The following is a 25,916-nucleotide window of genomic DNA, read 5'->3' on the forward strand; positions in this document are numbered from 1 at the left end:
TACCCTGACATAAATTGGGATAGAGGGACTAGTAGTTCAGCAAGGGGAATCAGGTTTTTGAATGTGTTAAATGACACCTTCATGTCACAACTTGTACAATCACCAACTAGAATGGATGCTTGTCTGGATCTCGTTATAACAAACAATGTTGATTTTTTTTGAACAACATTCAAGTAGGGGAGCATTTGGGAAATAGTGATCACAATATGGTATTTTTTTAAATAAACTCAGAAAAGCAAGTGGGGTATACTAAAACATATAATTTAAAAAAAGCCAATTTCAATAAGATTAGGGCAGCTCTACAACATATCAACTGGCATAAACTCCTTAGTGATAAAACACACTGAGGATAAATGGAAACTATTCAAACACATGTTATAAAGGTACTTTTCTCAGTATGTACCATTGGGTAATAAATATAAAAGAAACAAATTGAAACCAATGTTAGTAGAGAAGTAAAACAAGAGATTAAAAATTAGAAAAGGGCATTTAAAGCATTTAAATCGGACAAATCAGAGGCATCCTATTTAAGATATAAGGAAGCCAATAATGCTTGCAAAAAGGCAATTCAAGTGGTTAAACTAGAAAATGAGAAATTGATAGCCAAAGAATGCAAAACCAACTCCCAAATTTTTTTTCAAGTACATTAATTCTAAAAAAAACAAAAAATGAAAGTGTAGGTACACTGGAAACAGAGTTGGGTGTATTAGCTAATGAAGACAAGGAAAAGGCACTATTTTTAAATAATGATTTTTCTTCAGTATATATTAATGAGGATCCTATGGCAAGAGATATGCAAATTATTGCTGCAAAAAACTTGCAGATAACTTGTGATTGGATGACTTGAGACAAGGTGCTACAGCAGTTAAAGAAAATTAATGTAAGTAAAGCTCCGGGGCCTGACGGTATTGACCCACGAGCACTTAAGGACCTAAGTGTGGATATAAGTGAACCTCTGTATTTAATCTTTCAAGATTCTTTTGTTTCAGGTGTTGTACTGGAGGATTGGAGGATGGCGGATGTTGTTCCTATATTTAAAAATGGTTCAAAATCCTTGCCTGGAAATTATAGACCTGTGAGCTTAACTTCTGTAGCTGGGAAAATATTTGAAGGGCTATTAAGGGATAATATTCAGGAATTCATTGGGAAGAACTTTGTTATTAGCAATAATCAGCATGGTTTTATGAAACATAATTTTGGCCAGTGTTTGTGACTAAGTGGCTACTAAAAAAGACTGGATATACCCCATTTGCAATACCTTGGGTTGCCTTCTTTTGCAAATTGTATGCCATCATGAGGGTAATTCTCATTCCTGGGCTACCATACGCTCTCAAAGGCAACATAACCAACCTGGCCATTTTCAATGTAAAAATATTTGATCCATATGACCCTGTAACTTTCAAAAACGCTGTAAAATCTGTACATGGGGGGTACTGTTATACTCGGGAGATTTTGCTGAACACAAATATTGGTGTTTCAAAACAGGAAAACGTATCACAACAATTATATCATCAGTAAAAGTGCTGTTTATGTGTGAAAAATGCAAAATAAAGTCACTTTCACTCACAATATCATCGTTGTGATATATTTTACTGTTTTCAATCACTAATATTTATGTTCAGTGAAGTCTCCCGAGTAAAACGGTACCCCCCATGTACAGGTTTTAGGGTGTCATAGAAAGTTACAGGGTAAATTACAGTGCTAGCAAATTAAATTCTCTGGATTTTTCGGCCTGGGTTGGCAGGCAGGTCCCTCAAATTGCAATTAATAAAATTAATAAAAATATTACACAAATACGCACATAGAATTTAAATATATATATACATATTTATATATTTGAAGTCTACGCGTATATTTATATAATTATTTATGTAATTTTGTATATGGACATATGTATATTTCGTATTATTTTTATTTATTTATATATACATAGATATATATATACAATTTCATTCTAAGTGTATTTTGATATAAATATATATATTTTAATATCAAAATATAGTTAGAATAAAATTTCATATCGATATATAATTTTTTAAAATTGTTATTTTCATTTTTTTTATTTACTTTAATGTACTTATTATTTGTATTTTATAATAATATATATATATACAATATATGTATAGTTATTATATATATAATATACATGCGTGTGTAATTTAATTATAAGTGTATTTTTATATTAATATATGTACAAATTAATATAAAAATACAGTTAGTATGACATTATATATATGATATATAGACATATATCATATAGATATAATATATATCTATATATCATATTTATATACACATATATAATTATTATTTTTTTTATTAACATGTACCTTTATTTCTTTTTTTACATTTTACACTAGCAGGGAGACTGCCTGTCAGCACAGGCAGTCCCCTTGCAGGCAGACACTTGGACACCTATTGTGACCATGTGATCGCTCTGTTGAGTGATCACATGGCCCGAGGGGTCCTAATCCGCCGCGGGGAGACTGTCTGGGCTGCAGGCAGTCTCGCCACACCGGGAGCACCGCCGATCGCCGCCGGGGGAACGACGGCGATCGGGTAAGTACAATGCACCATTAGGACGGTTCAGGACCGTCACCGGTCGGCAACGCAAAAATGCCGATGACGGTCCTGAACTGTCCTAGGTCGTTAAGGGGTTAAACTGCAATTGGATAAATACTTGTAAAAACACAACATACAGGGATATCATTTCTAATTAGTGGGGTAATAGTTGCTTGATCCAAGGAGACACCTGACTGCTATTTTGGGGTCAAAAAGGAATTTTTTCCTAGTTTGTTGCAAAATTGGAAGCGCTTCAGACTAGGTTTTTTTTTTTCTTTTGGATCTCAATTCAGACACAAGTATCTCACTGAGCTGACACTTTGGAAATCTGTATTCCCAAACAAAAATGCATTTTTCTCATCTGTGTCTTTGACTAGATGAAGTGAGCAATATTATAATAACCTTTTATACTGTCATAAATGCTATATTTGTGCAGCGGTTTCAGTTTTCACAAATGATTCTAAACGTTTTCTGAAGGATTTCACGACAAGATACAATAACTCATTTTGCTGTCACAGTGCAAGGAAATGGATGTGCATCTTTACAGATACATATGATTTTACCCCGGTTGCATTTAATGCTGCCGCCAGCTGCTCTGAGAGAAATTCTCTTGATTGTACGTTAACAAAAGATTTGTTTTGACAGAACAGACAGTTTTGCTGGACAGCACTAGTTGGAAGCTGCTCTCGGCTTCTTTTTCCCTGTATGAGTGATTGACTTTTAAGGAGTTGCCTTACGATATAGCTGCTCAGGCTGCCAGCAGAGGTTGGTTAGGCAGATGTCAATGGTTTTACAGTCTCTCACTGCTCCTGAAAGAAGGGTAGAGGTATAAATATTTTATTAAATTTTTTTATTAAATTAATTATTTTTAATCAGGTATCTAAAACTCTTTCCCCCTCCCATGCTCTACATGTTGCTGAACTTCAACTCCCGTGATTCTCTGGGTATCTGTCGCATTTAAAAAAAAAAATCTGGGAGTTGAAGGCTATCAATATTTTGTGGGGGAGAGTATGAGATCCCTATTTTAATGCATGATTTAGATATATTGCATCGAAAATATACTTTCTGTAAAAAAAAACTGCAGGTTGCGGTGAGTACATTTCTGTCAGTCTGCACTCTATTAATAAAATAAATATTAAAAATAAAAGGCATAAAAATGTTTTTAATACAAATATATATAGAAAAAAATAGTTTGTTTTTTTAAGCGTGCAATTTAGTTTCTGTAAACCAATACACTGCGGTAAAAAAGAAAATATATTTTTATATATATTCATGTTTGGAAAATGTTTGGTATTAAAGGGGTTTTATTAAGAGTAACATACTTAACAGCCCTAAGCTTCAGTGAGCCAATCAGTGCCTCCCTTTGCTAGTTCTTGTAACATCCAAGCAGCTTGCAAGTCGCGCAAGATCCATTGTCACATATTTTGGCATGATCTGATCGCGCCATGGACAGTGATGTGATCGATCTGACATTTAAAGTCTCACTGCCTGAACCTATTAAGCTATTCACAACCTTTAACATGGAACCTTGCATCACTCTCAGCCTGCCTTCTCTCTTTCTGACACTAGGTGGCACTGCGCACAGTGTCAGCCTCATTCTTCAATCCAAAGGTTCACAACGAAGCTAGCAGACTGTGTGCAACCAACACCACTAGGATTCATTGTATCTGCAGCTTACATGACATTTCGTTTGCTTGGCTCTCATCACTTTTCCCCAATGCATGTGATATTTTGTTTTGCATTATTATTATTTTCATGCAGTTGGCTGTTTGTCTGCACTCTGATCCCCTTTTGCCATTGGCTGACACTATCCAGCACAGGCAGCTTTAGACTTGAATGATGCTCATGTAGTCATTTTTGGAGAGGAGGGATGTTTGGATACGATATGGTTTTACACCAGGATCGAGGATCAAGGAAGGAAGCCAAGTTTTTTATTTATTTCTTCCTGCATCTCAGTTGGGGAAATACTCATCACAACAACATCTCAGCCAGGACACAATGAACAATTGAAGAGGGACCCATCATTACAAGGTAAAATCCATCTCCTTCTCCTATACTTGGACTGCTGATTCTAGCTTGTTAATTTTTCATGAATTTTATGTCTTTTTTTTTTTGGTTTTTTTTTACCCCACTTAACAAACTGTATCAGAGAATGAAATAATGCAGTGTGGGGTATGCTCAAATGCATTTTATCTGGGTTTGTACAGAACACAAAAATACAGAACAATTTTAGTGCAAAATAAAAATAAATTGAATTTCTACCAATAATTTGTCTTGAGCTACTTAGTTTAAGTTAACTCATGTAAAAAGACCCCATTCCAAATCTGCATTCTGATTTTACTAAATCTTATTTATCTGTTATCCAATCCCCAGGGTTTTATTTAACTTCAAACTTTGGACCTCTGGATATCAAAAAAGATAGAAGAAAAATAAACCTATGTACTCAAAAAGTAGCATTACTGCTGATGCCAAGCTATCTATCTGTTGATCATATTCCCCAGCACTTGAGGGGTTAAATAAAAAAGGGCATGCGAATTGTGCCATTAATATAGCTAATAATAGCTCACTTACAGTAAAAATGTAATATTGTTCTAGCAAATTAAAATAAAATGTCAACTGGTGCCCTTTCTACATTCTGAAAGGGCTTGATTCTGAAACAGGATAATACAAATTGTTGCAGTTTTGTAATGTTGCTTAAATATTGCATTTCCAAGAATTGTTCCTGGTTTAAGCTCCTAATGTATCTGTGTCTCTAGAATGCTGTAGGTATCCATTCATTATGTAACTTGGGGGAGGGGAGCATCCCGAGCTATGAGTACTGGGTACTGTAGGTAGCTGACAGCTTGCCTCCCAATCATGTAATATCTCTGTTGAGCACACACATTGTTAAACATTAAACTTTTCACTGAATAAGGTGAGAACCTTATCTACTGATGCATTGAAATGACTGCTCTCTCTGTAGAACCACAACCAGACATGATATTCCACAGATCACACACTATAGCCTCTCTAATGTTTACATCTATATTGGGAATTGAATAAGAAGGAAGATGCTTTGCCTTTTAATGCAGTGTTAATGAAGAAGACACCAGCTCTTTATCACCATGGTGATTCTGGAAAAAAAAATGTTGGGGAAAAAAAATGTTCCACAAATTACTTCCTTTCATAGTCATGGCAGATTCTGATATGTTGCTAAGTCTTCTAACAAAAAATAAATCAGATCACTATTGAGTCATTTGTAAAGATTGGTGGGGTGTAATAAGGCAGGTTATTAACTGGGATATAATCACTCCATAAAGGGATTGATTTACAGTGTTGGTTGTAGAGCGGTTTCATTTCAGTACCATGGACAGAGCACTATTAGAGTCAGTTTGGTTGATTAATTATCACTGTATCTGAGGTTGTCTGGCCATCTCAATGTGCATCAGTTCTCAGAAGACTCCAATTGCTTTCGCTTGCCTTGCAATTATTCATTCAGATATGAACGAATTATTCTAAGCATGTTGTTTAGTATGCAAGATTTTGCTAGTTCTTACATGGCTAGAGAAAGTCATGATCCTTTTTTTTCCCCAAGAGAACTGTACATCTAGATGTCAGCAACTGTGAGGTTTGGTCTTTTCAAAAGTAATGTACAAGACAAGATATGCATGTCTACATTATACATTGTGTCAAGAATCCAGGAAATACTTGATGGGAAATGTCGTGGTTGAGTTATATTTCTAACAGATGGGTCCATAAGGTATTTTTGGACCTGGTTTAAGACCAGTTGATAGCACCCATAATCAATGAAGGATTGCCTTTTAAATGAGCTGCATTGGATAGCCAGACATTTCTCCTGTGCATGGGTCAATCTTGTTCTTAGGTCATGAGCTTGGTTCAATTCGACCTATGTCAATGAAACAAAAAGTCTTTCAAAAATCAGCACCTAAGGTCCATTCGTGGCTTGATTAAAGGTGCTGGCACCTCTAGAAAAATAACCAGCCATCCTGTTCGATGGTATATGTGCTACTGCTTTCATTTCATGCTTGGAGGTTAGAGAGAACAGTATTGCAGCTCTAGGATAACTTAGGTCGACATAGAAAGAATCATCTTGTGTAATACTCTTTCCTTATTAAACTGCAAGGCCATCAGAGCTCCCAGCAGATATTTTATCAAAGTGAATGTCTTATAAATTAAAGCCCTTTTCCATGTTGATGTTGTACTGCGGAAAAGCCAAATACTGCTTCTCACGTTGGTTCAGAGCAAACTAAATTATTAACTCATCTATAGGAAGCAGATTGCTCTGCTGCAGTGAAAAATTGCATTCTCTACTGGTTTTACAACTTTCAGAAAATATATATTTTTTATTTTTTTTAAAGAAAAATGTCTAACATTAAATAAATGATATATTTCTCAAACATAAAGTGATTTCATTTTAGCACAATACAACGTATTCATCACACACTTACTACACCAGTATTATCATTTATTATCTATTGTTCTGCTAGTATTTTGCTATATGTTGGCATTGTCAAGAAGTTGATTACTAGTGGAGAAAGTGGATTCTGCTATTTAAAAAACAAAAACAATAAAATAGCTAGGGGTTTAGATATTAAGCAATGACTTGCGCAGAGTTGACAACTGTTTTTTAAAAACTAAGCAAAAACAGTGTGTAGTTTTTCAGCTCTCTCAGGGTAAAGAGGTCAAATGGCAGGAATTTCAAGTGAATTAAAATTTTTGGGCTAAAATTGTAAACCTGTCCATATTTTTAGCCGGGTATATTTTCAGTTAAGCTTTTGTTTGTCCTACAACTTCCAGAATTCGCTTGTGAATTGTGAATACTTCACACTTTATGGAATGTTTATTGACATAACCACTAGGAAAATGTATAATCATACCATCACATAAACGGCAGGGTCGATAGACAGATAATGACTGTGTTGCAAGGTAAACAATTCTAACCTTCAATTATAATCAAAATATATTAACCCACGAAAATCAATTGGACAGTTCCAGCTAACAAACCCTCTTACGATTTATTGAAAAAAAAAAAGAAAAAAATGAAAAAAAGTGATTTGCAAATTTTCTTTAAATCAACTCTAGTCATAGCTCTGTTTTAGTCTAAATTCTGCCATTGTTATCAATTCACTAAAACTGATTGTTAGTTGTAAATTAGAATATACCCCGTAGAGTTCCATTTGTCTAATGAGAACTCTAGCGCCCCATGGGAATTATTTGTTTTTGATGTTTCCAATGTAATTTGGTTTGACTCTCGGGCCTGATTTCCTATTATTGATTGAATTCAGGTTTATTTTTAGCAATGCTTTACCATGCTCACACCCGACTGCCTTCGAAGCTGCTTATGTAGAGATAATAGTCATAGTGGGAAAAGGACGGTACTCTTGATTTCGATGAATGATTTATATTGTTTGCTGTCCTTATTCCTGCATGCTAAATATTTTACTATTTATCTTAAAATCTAGGAAAACTTTTTTTTTTTGCACTTTTAAAATAAATGTATGTTGCTGCTGCTAATACGGCTTTACTGACATGGGCTAAATTTTCCTTAACCCATTAAGGACCAAACTTCTGGAATAAAAGGGAATCATGACATGTCACACATGTCATGTGTCCTTAAGGGGTTAAATACAGTAATTCTTCTCATTTAAGGAATTGATGCAAGGTGAAAGTTAATTTAACAACATTGACGGGTGACGTAATGATTTATTTAAGCTATTTGCAAGAAGTGAAATACCCTATTTTCATGTTCCCCTTTTCGGTCTTTCAGCAGATAAGATAATGGTTTACTATTGTGAGCTGGTAAGTGAGTTGATTGTTTTGAGAGGTCGTCATCAGGGAGGGAAAGAGAAAGGGGGTTTCCAGGAGGTTTGGAGATTTATGTCCTCCCTTGGGGGAAGGCAAGATAGCGGTGAGGTGAGGGAGGTGGGGAGTGACAGAGGGAAAGATAGCGAAATGAAGAGTAAGAGGGAAGTATATAGGTAAATAGAAAGGGAAGGGATCTCATCCATTTGTTGAAAGGAAATAGTTTTTTTTTAAATTAAGTATATTAATTATACAAGATACCGCCATATACAAGATCCTTTAGCCATATACATGCACCTTATACAAGATACCGCCATATACAAGGTCCTTTAGCCATATACATGCACCTTATACAAGATACCGCCATATACAAGGTCCTTTAGCCATATACATGCACCTTATACAAGATACCGCCATATACAAGATCCTTTAGCCATATACATGCACCTTATACAAGATGCAGCCATATACAAGGTCCTTTAGCCATATACATGCACCTTATACAAGATACAGCAATATACAAAGTCCTTTAGCCATATACATGCTGTGGCGAAACCAGCTTCGCCACTGTGAACTGGAGAGGCCTGGCTGCTAGCCTCCTGCCCGCTGACTATGGCCCCTGGACATATTGCACTTTAAAGACTATATTTGGGCATGTACTAATTTGTATTGCTGCTACTGGCCCTTTAAAATCAGCAATGGACATTTTGGGACTACTGTCCCTTTAAGACTGTGGAGCGTAGTACAGTAATCCTGCCTTTAATACTTTCATGTCATGTATGTATTTTTGTATGCAGTTAACCTGGGTTATATATGTGTACAGCATTCATCTGATTGTTCGGTAGAATCACTCCATTCGTTGTATGGGGGAAACTACCGAACAACCAGACCACCCAGGACTAAGTGTGCCTCCAATTACCGTTTGCAACAATGTTGCAAACGGGTAATTGGCAATCATGTAATGTGTTCTGTGTCCTCTGGGTGGCCGCCATTCAGGAAACAACCACGTGGCGGCGGCCATCTTTAACTACCGAACAGCGGTGTTTTGCCGTCGAGTGTCTGGAACTGAAATCGGACACTTGACTAGGCAAACACCGCTGAGACCTCCATACTTCCAGAAATTCGTATGGAAACTACCGAATGACCCGCCGTTCGGTAGAAAGAACCCCACAAACAAGGGAATTCATTCAAACCCTCTCCAGGCTTTATAACACAGGCAATTCGCCTGTTTTCATTCCCTTGTTTGTGACCGACCGCAGGGCCAAAATGCATGGAACTGTTTTCGGATACTTTACCCATGCGGTCGGTCAAAACTTTGCCTGCTCATAACTCCCGAACCCCTGGTCCGATCTGGGTGATTTTTGAGTATGTTGCTCACCCAGATCAGGGCTATCAGGGGCAGGGGAGGGCTGGCAGCCTTAGGCCTGGGGGGCAAAACCAGTCAAGTGGCCCATTGCGCCACCAAATCAGTTCACCATCCATGCCCACCTTTTTCTGGTTTTATAACGGATATTGATGTAATGCTAATCAGTAGCTCTTTGCCATACCCGCTCCTTCACGGCTCTGACTTTCAATGTTGTCAGAGCACAGGCTGAGAATCTCTGAGCCTGTGCTCTGACTCAGTAACTGAGCGCCGGAACCACGAGGGAGAGGATATGATCTGACTGCACCTACTGCTGGTGCGCACCAGTGGACCACCAGCGAATCGTTTAAATTAAATATGCTGGTGTACCCAACTTGTGAGCTGTGTTGGCCGCCGGGCGCCTCTGTGGTCATGGCACCCTGCGTGACCGCACAGCTTGCCCACCCCAACGGCTGGCCCTGCTGACACACACTGATGTTACTACTTAGACATCCCTCAATATTAATACAGAGATGAGAGTAAACACAAATAAACTGTGGAAACTAGAGCTGATCCCCCCCAAATTTATAAAGGTTTGCTTAGAGGATTTATTCAAGATTAAATCATGCCTCCTCCTCTCTCCCCCATGCGCTGTTCTGTAGGCTGGGAGGAAATGAAGAGTAATCACAGTCTCCCAGCACAACGCCACCTGTGGCTGCATGGGGAACAGCTGTTTAATGTAATGCTTGCAGGACGGCCAGCTGCCGCAGAACCTCTTTGTTTCCGTCTCTGCAAAGGGCTCCAGGCACTGCTTGTTGTGAGTGTGAGCCACTGTAAATTAGGGGCAGAGGGCACTTGCACTGCGGTCAAGACGGGTCTGGGCAGGAGGAGAGTGCAGTGCAATCAGTGCACTCCCCTCCTGTGGGTCACCAGTAGACTGGTGCACCTGCCCAGGATCAGAGCCGGTGCAAGGATTTTTGCCGCCCTAGACAAAATATTAATTTGCCCCCCCCCCCCCATGTGACATCACAATGCCCCACCCGTATGATCTGCCATATGAACTAACGCCAGTGCTGCACACAGTGTGTGTTTACATTAAAAAGCCTGCAGGGACCAGCTATAGACACCAGAACCACTTCATTAAGCTATAGTGTCCCTTTAATGTGAGGTAAATTATAGATTAGTGTCACTAATAATATACTAGATTGCCTACTTACAATTAGATGAGGATGATGATGGGCTGCAGTTTGGCTCCACTGGTCTGGTGTAGAACAGGACCTCTGGAGGCTGTTTGCAACTGTGGTCACAAAATTCAACGTTCTGGGAGAATTGGAAGCAGCTCCATTTTTTGGGGGCCTCTTACACAGCTCAAGGTCTGGGCTCCAGTGCCTGACGGTGAGTATGCCCATAAGGCCCACTCATAAGTCCACTTGTATGTTCCACCCACCCATGAGCTCGCTCACAGGGAGTGGAGTGTGTAGGGGATGTGTTATGTGTTATCTAATATGTGTGCTTATGGTATGTAGTGTATAGGGATACCAGTTTGTGCAGGTGATGCAGTGTGTTTGTGTGTAGTGGAAGCAGTGTGTATTTGTGTATAAGGGATGTATTATGTGTTTCTGGTTGTGTGTGAGGGATGCATTGTGTGAATCTGTGTTTGTATGCATAAGGGATGCAAGGTGTGTGTCTGTATGTGTGTGCATTGAGTGTAAGAGATGCATTGTGTTTCTGTGTGTATGTAAGAAAAACAGTGTGTGTGTTTGCATGTGTGTGTAAGGGTTTGCATTGTATGTTTCTGTGTATGTGTGCAAATTATGCATTGTCTTTGTGTGTAAGGGTTGCATTGTGTGTGTGTGTAATGGATGCATTGTGTGTTTCTCTGTGTGTAAGGGAAGCATGTTCTGTTTCTGTGTATGTATAGGGATGCATTGTGTGTTTCTGTGTATGTATAGGGATGCATTGTGTTTCTGTGTATGTATAGGGATGCATTGTGTGTGTGTGTGTGTGTGTGTGTGTGCGCGTAGTGTTAAAGAGCTCCCTGTTTTGCCCCCTGTCCTATAGAGCTGTCCCTTCTGTCCCTTAGAGCTCTCCTCTGCCCCTTAGTGGTCTCTCCTCTCCCCCACCCTCCCCTAGCGGTCTCTTCTCACACTCACCCACCCTCCCTGTGCTCTTCTCATCCCCCCTCCACCCTCCCTGTGTTCTTCTCACTCCTCCCTCTGTGTGTTCTCACCCCCCGTGTTCTTCTTACCCCCCCTCCTCCCTGTGTTCTTCTTACTCCCCCCCTTGTTCTTCTTACCCCTTCTTCTTATTACTCCCCCTTCTTCTTACCCTCCTCCTTCTTCTTACCCCTTCCTTCTTCTTCTTACCCCCCCTTCTTCTTCTTACCCCCTTCTTCTTCTTACCCCCTTCTTCTTTTTACTCCCCCCTCTTCTTTTTACTCCCCCCTCTTCTTCTTACTCCCCCCTCTGTTCTTCTTACCCCCTTCTTCTTATTACTCCCCCTTCTTCTTACCCCTTCCTTCTTCTTCTTACCCCCTTCTTCTTCTTACTCCCCCCTCTTCTTCTTACTCCCCCTTCTTCTTCTTACTCCCCCTTCTTCTTCTTACCCCCCTCTTCTTCTTACCCCCTTCTTCTTCTTACCCCCCTCTTTTTCTTATCTCCCCTTCTTCTTACTCCCCCCTCTTATTATCCCCCTCCCCTCTTCTTACTCTCTCTCTTCCCTCTTCTTACTCCCCCCGCCCTTCTTACTCCTCCCTCCCCTCTTCTTACTCCCCCCTTCTTCTTACTCTCCCCCTCCCCTTTTCTTACTCTCCCCCCCTCCCCTTTTCTTACTCTCCCCCCTCCCCTCTTTTTACTCTCCCCCCTCGGCCCTCCCCTTTTCTTACTCTCCCCCCCTCCCCTCTTTTTACTCTCCCCCCCTCCCCTCTTTTTACTCTCCCCCCTCCCCTCTTTTTACTCTCCCCCCCTCTTTTTACTCTCCCCCCCTCCCCTCTTTTTACTCTCCCCCCCCCTCTTTTTACTCTCCCCCCTCCCCTCTTTTTACTCTCCCCCCCTCCCCTCTTTTTACTCTCCCCCCTCCCCTCTTTATACTCTCCCCCTCCCCTCTTTTTACTCTCCCCCCCTCGGCCCTCCCCTTTTCTTACTCTCCCCCCTCCCCTCTTTTTACTCTCCCCCCTCCCCTCTTTTTACTCTCCCCCCTCCCCTCTTTTTACTCTCCCCCCCTTCCCTCTTTTTACTCTCCCCCCTCTTTTTACTCTCCCCCTCCCCTCTTTTTACTTTCCCCCCTCCCCTCTTTTTACTCTTCCCCCTCCCCCCCCTTCTTCTTACTCTCCCTCCCCTCTTCTTACTCTCCCCCCCCCTCTTTTTACTCTCCCCCCTCCCCTCTTTTTACTCTCCCCCCCTTCCCTCTTTTTACTCTCCCCCCTCTTTTTACTCTCCCCCTCCCCTCTTTTTACTTTCCCCCCTCCCCTCTTTTTACTCTTCCCCCTCCCCCCCCTTCTTCTTACTCTCCCTCCCCTCTTCTTACTCTCCCCCCCTCCCCTCTTTTTACTCTCCCCCCCTCCCCTCTTTTTACTCTCCCCCCCTCCCCTCTTTTTACTCTCCCCCCCTCCCCTCTTTTTACTCTCCCCCCCCCTCTTTTTACTCTCCCCCCTCCCCTCTTTTTACTCTCCCCCCTCCCCTCTTTTTACTCTCCCCCCCTTCCCTCTTTTTACTCTCCCCCCTCTTTTTACTCTCCCCCTCCCCTCTTTTTACTTTCCCCCCTCCCCTCTTTTTACTCTTCCCCCTCCCCCCCTTCTTCTTACTCTCCCTCCCCTCTTCTTACTCTCCCCCCCTCCCCTCTTTTTACTCTCCCCCCCTCCCCTCTTTTTACTCTCCCCCCCTCCCCTCTTTTTACTCTCCCCCCCTCCCCTCTTTTTACTCTCCCCCCCCTCTTTTTACTCTCCCCCCTCCCCTCTTTTTACTCTCCCCCCTCCCCTCTTTTTACTCTCCCCCCCCTCCCCTCTTTTTACTCTCCCCCCCCTCTTTTTACTCTCACCCCCTCCCCTCTTTTTACTCTCACCCCCTCCCCTCTTTTTACTCTCACCCCCTCCCCTCTTTTTACTCTCACCCCCTCCCCTCTTTTTACTCTCACCCCTCCCCTCTTCTTACTCTCACCCCCTCCCCTCTTCTTACTCTCACCCCCTCCCCTCTTTTTACTCTTACCCCCTCCCCTCTTCTTACTCTTACCCCCTCCCCTCTTCTTACTCTTACCCCCTCCCCTCTTCTTACTCTTACCCCCTCCCCTCTTCTTACTCTTCCCCCCTCCTTCTTACCCCCTGCCCCCCCCCCCCCTGTAGGTGGCCGAGCTGCACTCCGGTCCGCGGTCCCGGCCGGAGTGACAGGAAGGTGCTCAGTGTGCACCTTCCTGTCAGTCCGGCCGGGTACAGGAAACAGAAACTCCTGTTCCGCGCGGAACAGGGGTTTCTGTTTCCTGTACCCGGCCGGACTGACAGGAAGTGCACACTCAGTGCACTTTCCTATCACTCCGGCCGGGACCGCGGACCGGAGACCAGCTCGGCCACCTACAAGGGAGGGGAGGGAGGGGAGAATCTGTTCTGCAGCCGCCTGAGCGCTCTTTACAGAGCGCTCGGCGGCTGCAGCATTTAAAGGGCCGGCCCGCCGCGGCCGGTCCTAAAAGAATTTCGGGCGGCCTGGGGGGCAATTGCCTCCCTGCCCCCCGGCCCAGCCCGCCCCTGATCAGGGGATACCTGTTTTAGGGGTGTATCATATGTATTTGGGGTACATCCAGGAATTGGGGAAAAGTGTGTACTGTATAATTGGATTAAGTGTTAATCTAAGGGGAGGAAAGGTGTGGGAGGTACATCCATGTGATTGGTCAATTTCATCCTCCCCCTGGGAGTGTCCTGTATGTACTTGTTTGTGAATAAAAGCCGGGCTGGCTGAGCCAGTCCTGAGTTCTTGCTTAACCCTCAAAGCGATGTGTCGTCTCGGTCTTTGGGGGAATGGGATTGTAAGCTGACTGCCAAGAGTGTAAGCCGATGTCTGCTTTTCTTGTTCAGCTGTTCCAGTGTTCGTGTGGTTCCAGTCGGGAGAATGGTGTTTGCAGTAGCTGCCTGTGCATCTGGAAAGGGGATTATCGCCTAAACTGGGTTTTATCCTCTTGTAAGTGAAACGGTCCGTTACAATTGGTGGCAAGCGGCGGGATCGTTCCTACAACCAGAGGGACAGCTACAGACAACACCATTTCTGGATTACAAATTGAGGGCAACGCTAGTATCCGTACAGCGACCCTATCTACAAAGGAACTCAGAAAATGGAGGAGAAGTTGCAGGATAGATTGTACGGTTCCGTACTCCGGAGGCCTAGAGCAATGTCAGAAGAGGACATGTTGATGTACAGAGAGACTGTCAGAGCCGAATTGTGGGACGAAGCCCTAGAGGAAGTACAGTATTCACGAGGGGATCAGCGCCGCAGCAGAAGGCAGCGAATTCTGGCTAGAATGGCAGAGCGGATGCCCCTCCTGAGAAAACAGACCACAGAAAAGTGGGTGACTAGACTCGAGATTCTAGTATACGCAGAACTGGTGCTCGACGACGCATACCAGGCGCTACAGTGGTACGCGGCTCAGTGTGTCCCCAGGATGGCAGAGTATGAGTTCCCAGAAGGTGGAGATTACACTGGCCCCGGTCTATTTTGGGATAATAGTGGTGACGAGGACTTTGGGGAAGATACCGACTATCGTTTTTGGGACCTGTACGGCATCCGAGAGAACATGCTGGGTCTCTTTGGCGCTATTGACCTCGAGGCAGACCTACGATATTTAGTTACCCAAGAATGGAACCTGGAGGGGGATTACCTGCGACTCATCAATGAGGCCTGGGAAGAGACAACCGGCCCTTCCGCCCAACAGCAACCAGCAGTACCCGAGGTGGCAGAGTTCCTAGACTGGTCCTGTGAGCAACCCCAGGGAGATGAAGGTGTCGTCCTTCCTCCTCAGCGGCAGGCTGAGTTACAGGGGGCAGAGGTTGTTGTTCCTGCCCCCCAGCAGCAAAGTGAGATGCCAAGAAGGCAGTGTGAAGTGAAGGGAGAGGAGAGCAGCGTCCTCCCTCCCCAGCGGCAATGTGTGCCCCAGGGAGCTGATGGTGTCGTCCATCCTCCCCAGCAGCCGTGTGTGTCCAAAGGAACCGAAGGTGCAGTCCTTCCTCCCCAGCGGCAGGCTGAGTTACAGGGGGCAGAGGTTGTTGTTCCTGCCCCCCAGCAGCAAAGTGATATGCCAATAAGGCAGTGTGAAGGGAAGGGAGAGGAGAGCAGCGTCCTCCCTCCCCAGCGGCAGTGTGTGCCCCAGGGAGCTGATGGTGTCGTCCATCCTCCCCAGCGGCAGTGTGTCCTGCAGGGAGCAGAGACAGTCAGTCTCGCACCCCAGCAGCCGGACAAGAGAATGAAAGGGGAGACAGCTGGTCCCCCTTTCCACCAGCAGAGAGAGTGGCAGGGAGAGGAGCCTGCTAAACCCCCTCCCCAGCGGCAGTTTACCGTCCAGAGAGAGGAGCTTGTTACAACCTCTCTCCAGCGGCAGCCTAACTCACCAAGGGGAGATGTTAAGCCCCACAACTGTGCAGATGGGACCGTAGTCTCTGCACTTACAGCACAAGGGATAGGGACGGTCGGTCCTGTTCCCCAGCCTCAGTGTGATGGATCCAAAGGGGAGACAGTCGGTCTCCCCCTCCGGCAGTCGAGCTGCGCACCTAAAGGGGAGACAACCAGTCTCCAGCAACCAGACGCCCACCAGACTACTCCCGTGGTAGTGCTGGCAACAGGACAGAGTACCGCTGGTCTCTGCCCCCTCAGCAACCCACCAAGGCAGCCAACCCGTCTCCCACCCAGCAGTGGTGAAACACCAGAACTTGGACAAAATCCTTCCTCACCCAGATGTAGTAACCGGTTAGTGTGGGTGGGCTGCTCTGTTATTTCTGTTTTGTGGGTGGGTTGCTGGACTAACCAGGGCACTGACCGGCAGAAAGTCAGGTACCCTGTTAGTCTAATTGGCCAAGGGGAGAAATGTGGCGAAACCAGCTTCACCACTGTGAACTGGAGAGGCCTGGCTGCTAGCCTCCTGCCCGCTGACTATGGCCCCTGGACATATTGCACTTTAAAGACTATATTTGGGCATGTACTAATTTGTATTGCTGCTACTGGCCCTTTAAAATCAGCAATGGACATTTTGGGACTACTGTCCCTTTAAGACTGTGGAGCGTAGTACAGTAATCCTGCCTTTAATACTTTCATGTCATGTATGTATTTTTGTATGCAGTTAACCTGGGTTATATATGTGTACAGCATTCATCTGATTGTTCGGTAGAATCACTCCATTCGTTGTATGGGGGAAACTACCGAACAACCAGACCACCCAGGACTAAGTGTGCCTCCAATTACCGTTTGCAACAATGTTGCAAACGGGTAATTGGCAATCATGTAATGTGTTCTGTGTCCTCTGGGTGGCCGCCATTCAGGAAACAACCACGTGGCGGCGGCCATCTTTAACTACCGAACAGCGGTGTTTTGCCGTCGAGTGTCTGGAACTGAAATCGGACACTTGACTAGGCAAACACCGCTGAGACCTCCATACTTCCAGAAATTCGTATGGAAACTACCGAATGACCCGCCGTTCGGTAGAAAGAACCCCACAAACAAGGGAATTCATTCAAACCCTCTCCAGGCTTTATAACACAGGCAATTCGCCTGTTTTCATTCCCTTGTTTGTGACCGACCGCAGGGCCAAAATGCATGGAACTGTTTTCGGATACTTTACCCATGCGGTCGGTCAAAACTTTGCCTGCTCATAACTCCCGAACCCCTGGTCCGATCTGGGTGATTTTTGAGTATGTTGCTCACCCAGATCAGGGCTATCAGGGGATACCTGTTTTAGGGGTGTATCATATGTATTTGGGGTACATCCAGGAATTGGGGAAAAGTGTGTACTGTATAATTGGATTAAGTGTTAATCTAAGGGGAGGAAAGGTGTGGGAGGTACATCCATGTGATTGGTCAATTTCATCCTCCCCCTGGGAGTGTCCTGTATGTACTTGTTTGTGAATAAAAGCCGGGCTGGCTGAGCCAGTCCTGAGTTCTTGCTTAACCCTCAAAGCGATGTGTCGTCTCGGTCTTTGGGGGAATGGGATTGTAAGCTGACTGCCAAGAGTGTAAGCCGATGTCTGCTTTTCTTGTTCAGCTGTTCCAGTGTTCGTGTGGTTCCAGTCGGGAGAATGGTGTTTGCAGTAGCTGCCTGTGCATCTGGAAAGGGGATTATCGCCTAAACTGGGTTTTATCCTCTTGTAAGTGAAACGGTCCGTTACACATGCACCTTATACAAGATACCGCCATATACAAGATCCTTTAGCCATATACATGCACCTTATACAAGATACAGCAATATACAAGGTCCTTTAGCCATATACATGCACCTTATACAAGATACCGCCATATACAAGATCCTTTAGCCATATGCATGCACCTTATACAAGATACCGCCATATACAAGATCCTTTAGCCATATGCATGCACCTTATACAAGATACAGCCATATACAAGGTCCTTTAGCCATATGCATGCACCTTATACAAGATACAGCCATATACAAGGTCCTATAGCCATATACATGCACCTTATACAAGATACAGCCATATACAAGGTCCTATAGCCATATACATGCACCTTATACAAGATACAGCCATATACAAGGTCCTTTAGCCATATACATGCACCTTATACAAGATACCGCCATATACAAGATCCTTTAGCCATATACATGCACCTTATACAAGATACCGCCATATACAAGATCCTTTAGCCATATACATGCACCTTATACAAGATACAGCCATATACAAGATCCTTTAGCCATATACATGCACCTTATACAAGATACCGCCATATACAAGGTCCTTTAGCCATATACATGCACCTTATACAAGATACCGCCATATACAAGATCCTTTAGCCATATACATGCACCTTATACAAGATACAGCCATATACAAGGTCCTTTAGCCATATACATGCACCTTATACAAGATACAGCCATATACAAGGTCCTTTAGCCATATGCATGCACCTTATACAAGATACCGCCATATACAAGGTCCTTTAGCCATATGCATGCACCTTATACAAGATACCGCCATATACAAGGTCCTTTAGCCATATACATGCACCTTATACAAGATACCGCCATATACAAGGTCCTTTAGCCATATGCATGCACCTTATACAAGATACCGCCATATACAAGGTCCTTTAGCCATATGCATGCACCTTATACAAGATACCGCCATATACAAGGTCCTTTAGCCATATGCATGCACCTTATACAAGATACCGCCATATACAAGGTCCTTTAGCCATATGCATGCACCTTATACAAGATACCGCCATATACAAGGTCCTTTAGCCATATACATGCACCTTATACAAGATACCGCCATATACAAGGTCCTTTAGCCATATGCATGCACCTTATACAAGATACCGCCATATACAAGGTCCTTTAGCCATATACATGCACCTTATACAAGATACCGCCATATACAAGGTCCTATAGCCATATACATGCACCTTATACAAGATACCGCCATATACAAGGTCCTATAGCCATATACATGCACCTTATACAAGATACCGCCATATACAAGGTCCTTTAGCCATATACATGCACCTTATACAAGATACCGCCATATACAAGGTCCTTTAGCCATATACATGCACCTTATACAAGATACAGCCATATACAAGGTCCTTTAGCCATATACATGCACCTTATACAAGATACCGCCATATACAAGGTCCTATAGCCATATACATGCACCTTATACAAGATACCGCCATATACAAGGTCCTTTAGCCATATGCATGCACCTTATACAAGATACCGCCATATACAAGGTCCTTTAGCCATATACATGCACCTTATACAAGATACCGCCATATACAAGGTCCTTTAGCCATATACATGCACCTTAGGTCAGACAGTCAGACAACTAACAGTTAGTCTCTATGGTCTTCCCTGTTTCTGGGCTGGGAGTGAAGCCAGGAAGACCATAGAGACTAACTGTTGTTGTCACACATGAGGTGCATGTATATGTCATATACTAAAGATAGGGATGAGTTTTTCTCATTTTTTACATATACTCCATTAAAAAAAAAAAAAACATTTCCTTTCAAAACTTAATGAAAGGATTATTATGCAAAAAATTTTGTCGTGAGGTGAAAGTGGTCCTTCAACTGTAGCACTACAAGTCCCGTGAAACACACACATTTTTTGACTGGGGTGTGGTGGATTACAGGTTTTTTCAAGGCTGAAATTAAAGCATTAATGTGTTCCTGACATACAGTTATTACGCGGTATAATGATAGCACCCTTACTGTACATTATATTGACCAAGCTGCTGTTAATTGGATAATTCAGCCATGTTGCTCTTTTTAAATATTAGCATTCCCTATAGAGACAGATACAACATATAAGGCCTCAAAAAGGACCTTTAGAACATCTGTTTCCTTTCATATTTATAACTGCTGCTGCATTCTAAGGATTGTGGGATATTACATCATATGCGATGCGGCAGACAGGAGTATGCCCCAGTTAAGTATAACTATTATTCTCAATATCATATGGATTTAACTTATATACCTTATTTAAGAAGATTTTAAGAGTTATCACTAAAGTGGGAATTGTCTGAAATGCAAAGTGAATTTAAAGTGGATTTCAAATTGTTCGCAAAATAACCAAATTGGAAAAAAACACATCTCCAAATCATCTTTGTCTTCATTTTGTCTGTTTTGGCCTAAATTTTTGAAATTTATTTTGAGTTAAGTTTAAATTCCCAACAATTCATAAAGTATTTAAAAAAAAAAAAAAAACAGTTTGTCTTTAACACCATTTCGGTGTGGCAGGTTCACTTTAAAAACAATCAACATACAACCCAACATGCATCTTCTGAAAGTTGGGACGGATGGGCGGAGTCCAAGGGGGCTTCCTGGAAAATGGGGCATTCTCGTAAAAAAAAAGTAGTGGATCCGACACGTGACAGGTGACTTGGCCGCCCCTCCGTGCTATCAGGACCATGCATGGAATGCTGCTAAAATGCTCCTTGCATGGTCCTAGTGCTCGCTGCATCTAATTATCTGCTTGCGATGTGCTGCCCAAGACAGTTCCCCGGTGTCCCCATATGCGGGACACCATCGGGATAATGGGATACCACCTTGAAATTGTGACTGTACTGATGAAAGCGTGACAGCTGGGAGGCATGCAATCACTTGAATTTAACAGGACAAGGCAGTCTGCATACATGGCTTGTGCCCAGAGCTCCTTTCATTCTACAGAACCCCAGCATTTCTTCTGTACTGGTACTCGAGTGTTGAGCCTTACTGGCACTGGTAGAGTGAGGGAGTGGAGCGAGGTGACACAGTTTCTCTGACTGAGGGAGACCAGCATTAGATCTTTTCCGAACGTGATGCAAGTATTATTTTGTTTACTGTCATAAAAACTAACCTTGTGTATGCAGTTATAGGGAGTGAAGATGTTAGGTGGTCTGCCTTTGAGTCTAGAAATGTACTGTGATGCAGATAGACAATAAGGGTTAATTGTTGTATATGGAAATATTTTAAACCCATTCTTTATATGTCACAAGGCAGTGCAGGCTGTAGATATGCTATTAAATCCCTCTTCCTCTTGCAATGCTTCCTTTACTGGTACTGTAACAGTGAACCTAATAGGCTCCTGTACAGGATGGGAGGAAGAAACGCTGCCACAACAGTCAGCATTAGTTGAGTTAACTGATGAGGACCAGAGTGAAGTAATGTGAAGGAAAATGTGGAGTGTGCCATATATGCCTGGATTCATGTGTCTTTTATTTTAATAAAGTAGACAGTTTTTCTCAACACAATTCATCTTTTTAAATGAACCGCTTCCATGCCTTCACACACGGAAATGGTTAATGCTAATCCAATAAATATGGGATAATTATGAAACTCAACGCTTGGTCAAACGTAGACAGAAAGACAAATAGGGGAAAATAATTTGCATTGTGTCCTATTATCTGAAACCATCCAGCCAGAGCAGAACAACGCGTTTCGAAACACTCTGCTGCGGTATAAAATTAGCTAATTAAAATATCACTCCGTTATATTATTCCTGCGGGATCCACTGGCGTCTTATGTGCAAGATAAACAAATAATTCAAGTAAAAAGAAAAAAAAACTTTTTATGTTTACAGACTGTACACCTCAACGTGTGTTTCCTTCTTTTCTGTCATTCTTATTTTATTCCAATCAAAACGATTTTTAGATCTCGGTGCCCTGAGTCTTCATGCACTTCTCCATTGTATTCATTATTTGACTATATCACCTCATCAGGCAAACAATAATGTGCAAAATTAATAAACCACCTCTGCCAAAAAGCTTACAATTTTAAACTCTAGCCAAATAAATCCTTTCGTCATTGGCTCCCTATATCTGACACCTTGAACGTACGGATGTTTTTTTTTTTTTATAATAGGCAGTGGACGAGCAAACATTCAAATGAAAATGTTAAGCTAAAACCGATGACCTAAATTCACAGAGTTATTTACTAAACACTGGATTTTGGCCAAATGGACAAAATCCAGTGAAAATGACCAATTTCCGACTGAAATGGCAGTTCTCATATTTCCTAAAGCCAAGTCAGAGTTTGGTCAGGACGGGCAAATCTGAAGTAATTGTGAGTAATAAATGGATACAACCTGTATGTGAATGATGAAAAACAATATGTCGATATATATCTGGAGAAGAAATAACAATATAGTGCAGTATACATTTGTAAGTGCATTTGTATTCAATAAATTTGTTATTTTTATACCCGTTATCTACTCATTTTGAGTGATAAAAGAAAATTACCTTTCTGGAGACACTTTCTGAAGATCTCCTCCATTTATTTGCTTACCCTATTTGAGAGGGAGATTTGCCTGAATCTTCATCCATTCAGTGAGTCCTATACCTTCCCTTACCCCTACCCCTTTGCCGATTATACTGCACTATTATTTCTTCCCCAGATATATATCGATATATTGTTTTTCATCATTCACATACAGGTTGTATCCATTTAATACTCACCTTTGGTTTTATGTACACGTGTTTTCCCCCCCTTTTTTTTTTTTGCTACTTTGGTATTATTACTGAGTGTCTTTAGGGAACACTTCTTCCTTAACCCCTTAAGGACCAAACTTCTGGAATAAAAGGGAATCATGACATGTCAGACAAGGGGTTAAAGGACCATACTCATGTTTTAGAGCATATAGTGATTAGTTAGTTTTTGTAAATCTGAAGTAACTGCCCTGATCCATTTAGTGTTGGCTTAAAATCATTGCTTTCTCATCCAAACCCTACACAAAGTACAGGATTTGGAAGAATCAAAAAGCACTGATTTAAAGGGACACTCCAGGCACCTAGACCACTTCTGCCCATTGGAGTGGTCTGGGTGCCAACTCCCACTACTCCTAACCCTGCAACTGTAATTATTGCAGTTTTTTTATAAACTGCAATAATTACCTTGCAGGGTTAACTCCACATCTAGTGGCTGTCTACTAGACAGCCACTAGAGGGCACTTCCTGGTTTCTAGCACAGGTTTTCTGTGCTAGAGCGTTGCTGGACGTCCTCACGCTGTGTGAGGACCTCCAGCGTCGCTCAATTCCCCATAGTAAAGCATTGAAAAGCATTTTCAATGCTTTCCTATGAAGAGCTCGAATGCGCATTAGGTTTCCTCAGCTGGTAGGCGGGATCAGTCTCGGCCACCAGCTGACGTAATCACTGGGAGGAGAGGCGGTGAGCAGAAACCACCGCCGAGGGACATCGACGGGGTCTCAAGTAAGTTACTGAAGGGGTTTTCACCCCTTCAGCTACCGGGGATTGGGTGAAGGGAGGGAGAGGGGACCTGCAGTGCCAGGATAACGGATTGTTTTCCTGGCACTGGAGATTCCCTTTAACTGAATGCAACTGGCACGATGCATATTCTCAAATGATTTTTCACTCGCGTTTTTGCAAGGCAGCGATAATTCTAAGTACTATTGGCTCTGCCATCAATCAAATCGTTAAAAAACCCTTTGCAGTGTAAGGTTTAATTATGAGGCCTAGTTACATTTTTTTTTTACAAAAATAGGAAAAAATAAATTATAAACTCTACGGGGGTCAATAAGAACTTTCTCAGGAGACTTGGCTGTCGGAGCTCTCTGATTGGTTGACATAGAGCCAATCAATCAGAGAGATCTTACTGGTATTGCGTTGCTATGTGATAGCTGACATAACATGGGAAAGCCGTGCAGCAAGCCATTGCGGGGTGACGATGGATTACATTTAATGCATCGCTTTTTAAAATTGGTCTGTCATTTAATTTGGCCTTTCTAGCTACCGGAGGGGGACATGCCACTATTTGCATGTCCACCCCTTTATTTAGGTCTTTCCCCCTTGAATATTAATGTTCCGGCCCCCTACTGCCACAGTTGCGGTCAGTGACATGTCCACCGCCCATTATTGCTTTTAATGTCCCACACCGATTCCCACAATGTCCTCTCCCATTATTTCACCAGATCCATCCCAATGGCTGTTCAGTCACTAGTTTTACAAGGTGAGCATTCACGCTACCACCTACCTCCATTACAGTAATATGGGCTTCTCATTGACCCCTATAGGGTTTTAGTTAATTTTAACCAGCAAGCGCTGGCAAGCCACCATATGTGTAACCCTCGCAGCGTCAACGGTGATTTAACTATTTGCACTGCCAGCAGATAAAGAGTATGATTTTTTTTTTTTTCAATCCTAGCTCAGATTTGAAGCATCCGGGCCAGAATGAAAGATTTTGGTCCGAATACAGCCATCCATCAGCATTCGATCCAAGCATTGTTGAATCGCGAGTACAATATCTGGATTTTGCAGTCCAAATAACCCTGTATGCCGCTGTATAAGTATGCCCCATTTGGCACGGGTCCATTCAGACCTTAGTCAATAACCCCGACAGACAAGTTTGAAATCCATTTTAAATTAATTTTGAATAATCTCATGTGTCCAGTTAGTAACCCTGTTTGCCTATTACATGTAGAAAGCCTCTATATTTATACAGCTGCTTGCATTGCCCAATGAGGCACATTAGGAAATTCGAAACAAAATTACCTCCTCTGATCCAGTAAAGCATTTTATTACCAGGGAAATATAACCTTATCACATGCTGTGATTTGTATATTAGCTATCTTAATAAGGCTGTAGCACGTGTGCATGTACATAAATTGTACCAATGGATAGAACCATTCCCTCATTGCTTCTACCGTATTCTGTGAATTTCAAGCCATCGACTCATAAATATTAAATTTACAGTAAAAGTCAAAAATTACATATTTATGTAGGATTTTCTTATTAGCTGAATACAATAATAATAATTAAAACAAACATACAAAGCAAAAAAATGTTTAATGTTTCTTTGCAAAGTTCCAATATACACATAAGATTTTTTTCGTACAATTTTTTTGCTGTTGTTACTTATTGTGATTAATAATTGCCCAACATATGCTAGAACGCCGTACTAAGGTAAAATGGTCCTCTGTATGCCACGGGGTAATGTATACTGGGGATATGCACTAAGAAGCACTTACAAATCCCTGTTTGTCCTCCTTGAATTCCTCCTTTACTGGTACTGTAGTAATGAACAATATAGACTCCTGTTCCATGCAATAAGAAAGGGCGAGGGACGGGGGGGAGAGGAAGGGGGAGATTATTGTTACCATGTATAAAAAAGCTGTCAACGCTTACAAGTGTAAGCCTCCTCTTTCTTAGAAGTTAAGTTTTAGTTTATACTAGGACAAAAAAAATTATCCAGAAAATGCATAAAGCTTTTTCTTCCCAACAATGGGTTTGTTTCCAGCCTTGTCGGTATATCGCTGACAATGTTGCTGATAATGATAACAGCTTGCAATAGCCTATTTTGGGCCCCACATTAATTATTACAGATAGAATATAGTATATGGTCTCTAAAAAAATGTATCAGTCCATTATTTCAGTAACGGCTAAATGAAAAAAAAAAAAAATTGTATAAATTGTACATTTATAGGTATCCCTGAACAGCTTTCTATATACACATGATTACTGTTTTACTGTCCTATTAATTAAGACTTTGAATTCCCCCAAATTTCCCAATTAGG

At 42.3% G+C, this 25,916-nt stretch overlaps 1 protein-coding gene across 1 annotated transcript in view; it reads left to right on the top strand.

The window, feature by feature from the left end:
- Positions 1 to 4,214: 4,214 nt before the first annotated feature.
- Positions 4,215 to 25,916, top strand: part of KCNJ6 (potassium inwardly rectifying channel subfamily J member 6) — a 210,876-nt gene continuing 189,174 nt past the window's right edge. Inside the window, exon 1 of the mRNA XM_063447305.1 lies at positions 4,215 to 4,593. The gene's annotated coding sequence lies outside the window, so the exon portion shown is untranslated. The remainder of the gene's footprint in view (positions 4,594 to 25,916) is intronic.

This window comes from Pelobates fuscus, chromosome 1 (genome assembly GCF_036172605.1).
Source record: "Pelobates fuscus isolate aPelFus1 chromosome 1, aPelFus1.pri, whole genome shotgun sequence".
In the NCBI taxonomy this organism is placed as follows: domain Eukaryota; kingdom Metazoa; phylum Chordata; class Amphibia; order Anura; family Pelobatidae; genus Pelobates; species Pelobates fuscus.